Source organism: Panthera pardus, unplaced genomic scaffold (genome assembly GCF_024362965.1).
Source record: "Panthera pardus isolate Hobbes unplaced genomic scaffold, ASM2436296v1 HiC_scaffold_21, whole genome shotgun sequence".
Lineage (NCBI taxonomy): Eukaryota > Metazoa > Chordata > Mammalia > Carnivora > Felidae > Panthera > Panthera pardus.
Genome location: NW_026526777.1, coordinates 47,245,370 through 47,256,659, shown reverse-complemented (window position 1 = coordinate 47,256,659; position 11,290 = coordinate 47,245,370). Strand labels below are relative to the sequence as shown.

Genomic DNA, 11,290 nt, shown 5'->3' with positions numbered 1-11,290 from the left:
CATGTATGAACCTCCTGTTAGTTGACTGTCTTGGGATTTTCATGTCTGTGTGCATTCCTCATATGAATGAAATTAAACTTGATTTTCTCTTGTTAATCATGTCACTTGGGTTCTTAGTCCAGAAGACTAAGGGCAGAGGGAATTTTTCCTCCCCAACAACTTATTGCCAATCTTAGAAGAAAAGCATTCAATCTTTCATCATGAGATATGATGTTAGCTGTAGATTTTCCTAGGTTCTATTTATCAAGTAGGGCACTTGACTTTCTATTTTGCTGAAAGTCCTTTTTTCATTTGTGAATGTCGAATTTTATCAAATGTTCTTTATACATCTATTGAGATGATCATATAATCTTTAAAAATCTGTTAGTCTAGTGAATTATATTCATTAATTTTCAAATGTTGAATTGACCTTTTATCTATTGATCATACCAAAATATTATTTTTGTATTTTATTAGATTTGACTTGCTTATATATTATTAAGGCTATTTGCATCTAAGATGATGAGGATTAATGTTCTGTAGTTTTCTTTTCCTACAATGACTTTGGTTTTGGCATCAGAGTAATACTGGCCTCATTACATAAGTTGGGGACTGATGGGAGGTAAAATACTTTTTTCTCTACCCTTCTAGTTTCTCCTTAGAGGGGACTCCCTGTAAGAAAAGGCAAAACAACAGGAGAAAAACAAACAAAAGTTTAGTAACACGTATGCCTCCTGTACACATGGGAGTTACTCTGGAAAATTGAGCAGCTCCCGGAATGGCCTAATCCACCACTTTAAATTATATCTCCAGTTAAAGACAAAAGAAGATGTTGGGGGTAAGAAAGGAAGGCTGTTATGAGAACTTACCAGGAGAAACACAGTCAAAAAGGGTAAGGTTGTTGTGCGGATTCATGTCATTGCCTCCTCTGTTGATAAGGATTTCTAGCAATTTAAGAGTTATCCCTCTGTCTGGTGCATCAGGGAGACACCCTTAGAAAAAGAGACATCTCTTATACATGTCGTGATGTCTTTTACAAAAGGGAAACTTCTTTTCAGTTTTCAGAGCTTTCCTGTGTCTCTTGCTAAAGATAATCAGCCTAAAATTAATCTGTAAACCAAAGAGTCAGATTTTCAGTTGGCAAATTCTGCTCCCCTTCAGAAGCATTCCTTTTTCTTCCAGTTCCTGAAAAAAAATTATTTAGCATTAATAAATTGCTTCCTAAAATATTTAGTACCAGAAGAGAACCTGGCTACAGGAATATATGGCGAAAGAGGGAACCAGTAATTAATTCATGGAAGACTTGTGTCCAGCTACAGAAGGAAGAATAGCAGGAACATTTTATGTCAATTACCTCTTCACACCCCTCCCTTTTTTCTTGAGACTTTATTTGAACATCATTGATTATGGCTAACATTTTAGGTTGGAGATGAGAACATGACAAAGTTGGTATCATTCCACAATGATATGACAATAAATAGACTTTCCATACTCTACGCATTGAGGATGCAGTTTTTTCATCCACCTAAGAATTGACGATAAGTGGAGCGCCTGGGTGGCTCAGTTGGTTGAGCACCCGACTTTGGCTTGGGTCACGATCTTGCGGTTTTTGAGTTCAAGCCCCACGTCCGGCTCTGTGCTGACAGCTCAGAGCCTGGAGCCTGCTTCGGATTCTGTGTTTCCTTCTCTCCCTGCCCCTCCCCCGTTCATGCTCTGTCTCTCTGCCAAAAATAAACATTAAAAAAATTTTTTTAAAAAGAATTGATAATGAGCAACCAAGGAGTTGTAACACACCCCTGTGGGTATAATCTCTACCCTACTTTTTGCCCGAGGAATCTGACCTACAAGCACTGGGTTGAGCCCATGGGAGGCATTGGCAATAATCTGAAGAGCACACGAAATGTGGACATACAGCAATATTCTAGACTTTCCTCCCTGCCAAGTGGTCTTAAGATGACTGCCTTCCTTTAAGGGAGGCCACAGCTTCTTTTGAGTAGCCTTCTCTATGAAGCACTCTCTCCAGGTCCTGATAATTCCTTCCATCCTTTACCCCTTCCTTGAGGCCTAAAGATGGTGAAGGCTTCAGGCAAAGTATTGCACCAACAGTTTTTGCTTCCCTGAAACATTGCCCACATGTTTGTAAATAGTGCCTTTATTAAATTCTCCGTACTCACTCTGATTGTGCCGTTTATTTTTTTACTGGGATCCAGTTAATATCAAATTACAGTATTGTGTCCTTAAGTACAATTCTTACAGACAGTTCAGCTCACAGGTGTCAGGACATGTATTTGTGTATTTTGGAGTGTGTGTGTGTGTGTGTGTGTGTGTGTGTGTGTGTGTGTACATGTGCACACATGTGTGTGGTCCTGGGTCTGAAGCCAATATAGACCTACTTCAGTTTCTAAAAGGGCAGGAGATTCTGAGCCCAGAGGTAGGAGCTGACAGGTCAACTGTTCTCAGCTAGACTTTGGCAAGGCAGAAGATTTTTTGAGGCCGTGCTGCTTTGCAGGGAGGTCTATTGCTGCCAGTTGCTGGGAGGTCCCAAAAATAAGGTTTAGCAGGCAAGGCCTTTCAACATGCAGGGATTTCACTATGTTGGTTGCTTCAGTCAGTTTTGCCACTGCTATAAATATAACAGTTTCTACAATCTTCAGGGAAAAGAATTTATTGAATAAAAAATTATTTCTCTAATAAATTAATTAATAAAGTTATACAAGTTACCAGAAAACAATCCAAACCAAACAAAAAAGCAAAAGAGCAGGAGCAAGTACTAATTTCTGTTACTTAACTAATGTTTAAACACCAACAAGGCCAAAATGGGAAAGCACTGGAAATCTGGAGATAAGTCAGTCTGTATCTGCAAATGCCTACCCATGTTTCTGCAACTGCAAATATGAAAACTGTGATATGCTTCTAGCTAGCATTTTTTGAGCAGTTATTACAAGCCAGCCACTGTTCTCAACATTTTAGTTGTGTTAATTATTCTCACAACAAGAAAGTAGACACTATGTATTACCTCTGCTCTACTATTAAAGAACCTGGACACTGAATGGTTAGTAATAAGCAGTAGAAATCAAATTTGAACCCAGGTAGTTTTACCCCCCCCCCCCCCCCCCCGCCAGAGCCCATGTTCTTAACCACTGCACGATGCTGCTATTTTCACTTAAAAAAAAAAAAAAAGAGAGAGATGGCTTGGGGAGTCTGGGTGGCTCAGTCCGTTAAGCGTCAGACTTCAGCTCAGGTCATGATCTCACAGTTTGTGAGTTTGAGCCCCGCATTAGATTCTCCCTCTCCCCCCTCTTTCTGTCCCTACCTTTCTGTAGTTGTGCTCTCTCTCTCTCTCTCTCTCTCTCTCTCTCTCTCTCTCTCAAAATAAATAAACTTAAAAAAATTTTTTTTAAATGAGATGGCTGGCATAATGATCTCCAAGTTCTCTTAGTTCTAAGTCTCCCCTCTGAGTCTGTTCCATTCCCTACACAGAAGGTTAACAATTTCCCTTTAACATCAGTTATACCCTAATTCCTCATATCACTGATATACAATACTGTGCCAATGAGCCCATCGGGCCCCCTACTCTTCACCTGCCTCTGTTGGAGTCATGCCTCAAACTACTAGTAGACTGTGAACCTCTTGTGGTCATGGATTGTTTTTCTCTTCTCTGGTGTTCAGTTCAGCAAACACCCTTGAGCACTTATTCCAGCTCTGCCTAAAAAACCTTGCCATTCTCATAGCTAGACCTGATGTGATACCAAATTTCCACTGGAACCTGAAGGTCCACTGATTTCATGATGACACACATGCCTGCCACACTGAGTGGCCAAGTGTGGTTCTTTTTTTTTTTTTTAATTTTTTTTAACATGTATTTATTTTTGAGAGAGAGAGACAGAGTATGAGTGGGAGAGGGGCAGAATGAGAGAGAGAGAGAGACAGACAGAGACAGAGAGAGAGGGAGAAGGAGACACAGAATCTGAAACAGGCTCTAGGCTCTGAACAGTCAGCACAGAGCCTGACGTGGGGCTCGAATTCACGAACTGCGAGATCATGACCTGAGCCGAAGTCGGATGCCCAACCTAGTGAGCCACCCAGGCACCCCAAATGTGGTTCTTTTAGAACATCCGAATCTTTCCAATTTTCTTCATCTCTTTCTCTTATAATACCTTTCCACCTGATCCATTTTTCCATTATTTCCCCCTCCAAACCTTTCCACAGCAACCCATAAGACTCTCAACTCAACTGAATAAATTCTCCTTCTCAACCTCAGTTTAGTGTCTACTCTTTTGAGATCATTTCTGACCCAAAGCTATCATGGTAAAAAGCGATTGCATACTTTCTGGAGAGGCAAAACGAGCATAACTGGTATTAAGGTTGAGGTATGGTGGACCATTTTCCAGTGAATATAATTCCTCTTTAGGGACTAGATTAAAAATAACTGGCTTAGAGATTAAAAATAATTCAAATACTCCTCTTTCTTCTTTAATAGAACCAGCTTTTATACAAGTGTCCCAGCTGAAATAGCACTTTGGAACTTGGGGCTTCCTGGAAAATACAAATGAATAGCCAGACCTTCAGTCTGATCATACTTGAGATAAAGGAAGTGTATTTTAAATGTGAACAGATGGATCTATTAAAAACAAGTTTATGAAGAAAGGTTATCATAGATCTAAGAATGATTAGTTTACATTTTTCAAGTTTCTTTAGATGTGTGGCCAAAGTGGTTTATACATCTTTCAACTCTGGAAGAAAGATAAGTACAGCATATGCTGTAATGTCCAAAATCTCGCTCAAAAATAAAATTCAAGAAATGATGGCTTTTTGCTGAGGTCTTTCTATTTTGGAATGGTCAATTATGAATATAAAAAAAATTATTTGAGATCTATCAAGAACTATGAGGTCTTTACCTATCTGTATCTTAGCCTACAGGAAGTGGGAATTCTTTGAGAAGTAATTTAATTTCACTTCATTAAAACAGTGTTGTTATCCAGAACTTTGCTTCATTTAGTTAACTTTTCTCCAAAGAACAGTCCAAGTTTGTGCAGTATTACATTTAATAATATATGGACCTACTGCATTAATGGACAGATATTCTGAGGTATGCATTACATGTTAGGAATGATGCTCTAGCATAAGAACACAGGAGTGAATAAACCAGGACGTTGAGAGTCATGTTGGAAGATACTGACCCACACTTAATTAAGTATAATGCATTGGTTAGTATGCAATACCAATGGATAAACAAAATGTTGGGACTGATCAGTCATAATGATTACTTTAGGTGGGTGGCAGGAGAGGCTAGAGAATATTGCACACAAAATTTAAATATTTTAAGTTTTGAAGAAGCATATTAGGGGTTCCCCAAATGGACAAAAGGGATAAAGCATTCCGGATAGAGGGAAACCATATGTCCTCTGAAAGTATATGGCCCTTGGAAACCAAACCTTTTGATTCATTTAATCAGCTCTCTCTAGCATGGGGCTAGGGATTCTAATAAAATAAAATAAATAAAAGTTTTGACCCTCGAATTCTGGTTCTGCAAAATGAAGGTGGAAATAATTTAAAGGAATAGGAAAGCAAATGCTTGCTTGTTTGTTCAAATCATATACCTAACAGAACTTAAAAATTAGTTGATATTGGATTATCCTTTAACCTAGGACTACATTATGACTTCCACTGACCTAAGCACTTTTGTCTTTGAGGACCTTTACCTCCCTTCCCAACAGCCAACTCCCCCCAAAATACACACACACACACACACACACACACTAAAAATTTTACTTTATGACTATGCTGGTTAAAAAGAAAAAAATATGCTAATATTATATATTAAAACATTTTCTTTGACCTAAAGTTTTTTCCTTCTGATCATAAGTAAATTAAAATATTTTCTTGGGACACTAAGCACTGTGTCTAATGATAAATCACCTTCAGGAACTCTATCCCATATTCTATTCTGCATTTAGTTGCCAAAGAACACTTCTACAAATTGTTGTTTCCTTGGATCATAGGGAAATTTCAAGAAGTCAATCATTCAGTGTGGTGATTTCCAGATCCCTCTGCCAGATCCCTTGTTTTGCCTGGCAATTTAATCTGACTCCCAAAGGCACCTTTTACTTCTATCCCTCCAGTTCATCTAGTCGAATACTGTGTATAGAAATAACCTAGAGAGGTATTTTGTTTTCGTTTTGTTTTTTATTTTAAATTTGGATTCCGGGGCACCTGGGTGGCTCAGTCGGTTAAGCGTTGACTCTTGATATCAGCTCAGGTCATGATCTCACAGTTCGTGAGTTTGAGCCCTGCATCAGTCTCTGGGCTGACAGCACAGAACCTGCTTGGGATTCTCTCTCCCTCTCTCTTCTCTCTACCTCTTTCTCTCTGCCCCTTCCCTGCTCATATGTGTGCACACACTCTCTTTCTCAAAATAAATAAATAAACACTTAAAAATAAATAAATTTGGATTCCAAAGCCAATCCAATTTGAGTGTCTGGGTTTGGGATCCAGAAAACATTACTTTTTTTTTTTCTTCTTTCTAAGTAGGCTTCATGCCCAGTGTGGAGCCAATACAGGGCTTGAACTCTTAACCATGAGATCAAGAACTGAGCTGAGATCAAGAGTCAGATGCTTAACTGACTGAGCCCCCAGGCACCCCCAGAAAACATTACTTTTTAAAGCTCCTCAGGTGATTCCAATTTGCCTACTAGCTTGAGAACCAATGCACTAAGCAACAACGACCAAAAGATAATCATTGTCCTGTAATGTTCTGTGAAGTATCACTGTACATTGTAATAACTCGTTTTTACATGAATCTCTTTACTAGATGGAAAACTCCAAGCATCATTTCTCAGTCATTTTACTTTGACCCACCACCTAGTTCAATGACTAGCATGGAGTAGACACTCAATAAATATTTTTATTGAATGAGTAAATGGGTGAATGAATTGGCACATGTTCTTAAACTTCTGCTTTCCCTCTTTTTTTCTTCTTCATTGTCTTACTCCAAGGTTCTCAACCCTGCCTGCACATTAAAATCACCTGAGAGCTTTGTAAAACTATCCTGGGCCACACCCCAGGCCAGTTAAATCACAAATTCAGAGGGTGGGGCCCAGGTAGTTTTTAAAAGATCCTTAGGCAATTCAAACACATAGCCAGGGTTGAGAATCATTGACTAATTTTTACTCACTCTTTAAGACCTTTAAAGCCAACGTTTTCAGTAAACTTTTTTCTGATGCTCTCCTGCATTTATATTTCAATTTCTTAAATTCGGGTTGTTCTTAAGAGAAAAATATATAATTTCACTGTTGATTATTTTCTTCTTGCATCCACGTGTATATTTTCTCTGTGAAGCTAGCATTTGAGGGCCGGATTTATGTTTTCTATAGCCTCCCCTTGCTAGGAGAGATGAGAACAGTGCTGGGCCTGAATTCTAATACAACTTAGGGACTAAAGGCAGTTTTATGGGTTTGTGGGAATATCATGTTTCTTGATCCAGACTTGCCATGTACTATTCAATCGATCTGAGGCGATCAATACATTGTTTGAAATATTCCATGTGTTGTTGTAACCAATTCATTTTCTCAGTCAGCTCCTAGTTTTAAAAGCTTTGACTTAAACTGGAATTTGAGTCTGACACCACGCTGATGTTGACCAGCTCCTTAAAAGGCATAATTCAACTTGCTCATCAAGTGAAGATCACAACAGGCTGATCTCGGTTTATGAAGGAACAAGGCAGAGAGATTCAAAATTCAAATTGCAGTGTTTCCTCTCTTTCCTACCCTTACCCAAATCGTCCCTGAAGAAGTAGAAGTGGTACAAGAATTTGGGAGGTACCTATTAGCACTCACCTGGGGCATGTGAACACCTGATTATTTTCATGACCAGATCAGAGAATACCATAATGCTTATTAAAAATGCTGATTTTTTTATTAGTCAGCATTACTGTGCTGCTGAGCAGTATGAATTGGGTAACTCAGCAGTTAAAGAATATATGTTTATTAATAACCGAACAATTTTATATACGTATTTCAGCTATATGTTTTGTAGGATGCTGATGTTTTGAAATTTATCTTCTCTATTTTTAAGTTTAGAAATAAATATCTAACAAATAGGTGGTTTCCCAACCAGGAAAAATGCACAGGCCTTATCTATATTGGACGGGCAAAATGTAGACCAATTGAATACAGGGATTTGGTCAGTCTATGACTGATGAATGGACAGTATTCGAAACTTGAAGGGAAAAAGTCATTTATAACTGCATAATATAGTTAATTAGCATTCAAAGATCATTGTTACTTCAAACTCTTGCTAAATAAATGCCAGAAATGGTAACTTTTATAAATCTGTCTAGAGTCTATAAGTTCTCATGAGGACTAAAGAAATTATGATTTTTCAAGACGAATTTAGTGAGACATTTCTTTTTACAGTAAGATACCTGTTTATCATCCTTAAATGTTGTTCTTAAAGTTAGTTTAATCATGATAAGCACAAATTCTTAGAAGTAGTTGATGAACATCTGCTTGAAGAAGAATTCTGAAAAAAAAAAAAAAAAAAAATATATATATATATATATATATATATATATATATATATATATATATATATATTACCCACACAGACATACCCAGACACACACAAACATACCCAAAAGAGGGGGTTTTAGTTTACATTCTGAAGTCTAAATGGAAAAATGAATATGTAATAAAAAGTCTAATTTGGTACTAATTATGTGCAAATGTTGGAAAGGAAATACCAATTCCAATGCTTTGCATTAAGTTAAATATTTAGTACATGCTGTCTTTGCAAACCCACAGCTTTTATATGCCAAAGGAAACAATGAAAACACAGGTTTCTACTGAGTCATGTGTTTCAGTTTTCTTGAAAGAGACTAACAGTGGCAGGTTTTGTTCACGATTAAAACAATTTAGCAATCTTTTTTATTAGCATTGAACTCATATGGGTTAGGTGGCAAAAGTAGTCAAAAAATGATGAAAACCAACATCCTTCTTCCCTTGTATCTACTAGATTATATATCACAAAGAAAACCCAACATGTGCTTTACATTTGTGAAAGCATTTTAACATATATTGGTTTTTTTTTTAATTTTCCTTAGAGTGACCTGTGGGATTTCTATTATTTTCCCCAAATACTAGAGATCAGGTAAAAGAGAATCAGAAAGTTACAATGACTCTCAAATTTCCACAATCTTTAAACTCGATAGCAATCAATTTTATATCTATTATGGGCACAGATGGTTTAACAGATGGGTGTGAAGGTAACATGTTTTAATTTCTCTTTCATTAAAAAAAAATACCATTTGCTTTCAGATCAAGGACTGGCCACTTTATTACATTGTCAACACTGTTCACTTCTGAACAACCTTGTGATAAGCAAAGCCTTGCCTTTCACCAAGATTCTCAAACACTCCTGAAATTTCTTTGCATGTGTTTTTTTGTTTTTTTGGTTTTTTTTTGTTTTTAATTTTGAGAGAGACAGAGACAGTGCAAGTGGGGCAGGGGCAGAGAGAGAGGGAGAGAGAGACAATCCCAAGCAGGCCCACACTGTCAGTGCAGAGCCCAATGTGGGGCTCAAACCTGCAAAGCTGTGAGACCATGACCTGAGCCAAAACCCAGTTGGATGCTTAACCAATTGAGCCACCTAGGTGCCCTACACTCCTGAAATGTTTAGAAAATACTGGCTGCCTTAGCTGTCTCATGAACTAGTAACTGCTAAAGTCACTCCTAAATTAAAGTCTAGGTGACTCTAGTAGATGAGAATAAAGTCTATTTGTGCTTAGTGCCAACTGGTCATTTCCATCTCAAGAGCTGGCGTGAAGCCAGTAGTATTTCCACACAAAGTGGTTTCTAATAAGTGTTGGTTCCTAACATCATGGTGGTTGTAAATGCTAATAAACTTCCTACAAGGGAAGTAGAAGTGGAAAGTTTTATTTGTCTAACATTTTATCACTGTACTTGGTTAGCATGGACAATTACCCCAGTTCCCTGAGGCACATATTCCCTGAGAGTTTAGCGGTTAATGAATATAAATAGTTACAAGCGAACAATTTTAAAACCATAAATAATTGTTACTCTGAAAGCTCCTGATAATGGAAAAAAAAATAAATGAAAAAGAACTATCATAGCAAAAAAATTACTGACAAACAGAGGCCAAAATTGAGGTTCAAAAGCTAACTTGTACCTTCCCAAGACACTATAAATCTATTCAACTAATTCACAGATGGAGATATATAAATGTAAGTTTTCAGTGATTGTCTTTTTTCCATCTACAATATTTATTCCTTAGGTAATTCTCTAAGAAACAAACTATGGTTAACATCCATTAACAGGATAATATCAATCAATAATGAGTAAATTTTGTCTGGATTGATATTTCTGTCATTGTTCTTTACTACTTTCTTGAATTAAAAATATTCCATTAAGAATACGTTTACGTGGCAAATCAAACAACAGAGAGTGAATAAAAGAAAAACTAACAATATTCTCCTTCTCTCTTCATCAATAAATATATTTATTGACTTAACTATATTAGGGATTAACATATCAAAGTATCAAAAAAATATTGAAATAAGGGCACCTGGGTGGCTCAGGTAATGATCCCAGGGTCGTAGGATTGAGGACCACATTGAGCTCTGAGGTGAGCATGGAGCCTGCTTGGGATTCTCTCTCCTTTGCAACCCAGCTCCAACATTTTTCTCCTCTTCCCACCCACCCCCTCAAATTAAAAAAAAAAAAAAAGATATGGGGAGCCTGGGTGGCTCAGCCGGTTGAGGATCCGACTTGGGCTCAGGTCACAATCTTGGGTTTGTGTGTTGGAGCCCCACGTGGGCTCTGTGCTGATGGCTCGGAGCCTGGAGCCTGCTTCATATTCTGTGTCTCTCCGTCTGTCGGCCCCTCCCCTGCTCATGCTCCGTGTCTCTCTGTCTTTCAATAATAAATAAACGTTAAACAAATTTTTTTAAAAGATATTAAAATAGCATATTAATTCAGGATTTTATTAATGTTATTTTTTTAAGAAACCATTTTAAATGTTGATTTATTTATTTTGAGAGAGAGAGAGAAAGAGAGAGGGGAGAGGGGCATATAAAAAAAACTTTAGAGAGAGTGCTTACAATGGAATTGGGGAGGAATTTGGGAATGGAGATAGAGAAAAGTAAGTGTTAACGGATGTAAAAATAATCCTTAAGTGGGTGAAGAGAAGAGAGAGATACAGTGTTTCAGTTATGGAATAAATAAATCACAGGAATAAAAGGCACAGCATAAGCCATATAGTCAATGATATTGCAATAGTGATGTAACAGATCAGA

General features: G+C 37.5%; 1 long non-coding RNA gene across 1 annotated transcript; it reads right to left on the bottom strand.

Annotated features, from left to right (window-relative positions):
• Positions 1 to 679: 679 nt before the first annotated feature.
• LOC128778902 (uncharacterized) lies at positions 680 to 8,489 on the bottom strand. The gene is made up of 2 exons (XR_008424766.1): positions 8,402 to 8,489; positions 680 to 1,164 (listed from the first exon to the last, which is right to left on the bottom strand). It is a non-coding gene; the product is annotated as an uncharacterized LOC128778902 (long non-coding RNA).
• Between the last annotated feature and the right edge of the window lie 2,801 nt (positions 8,490 to 11,290).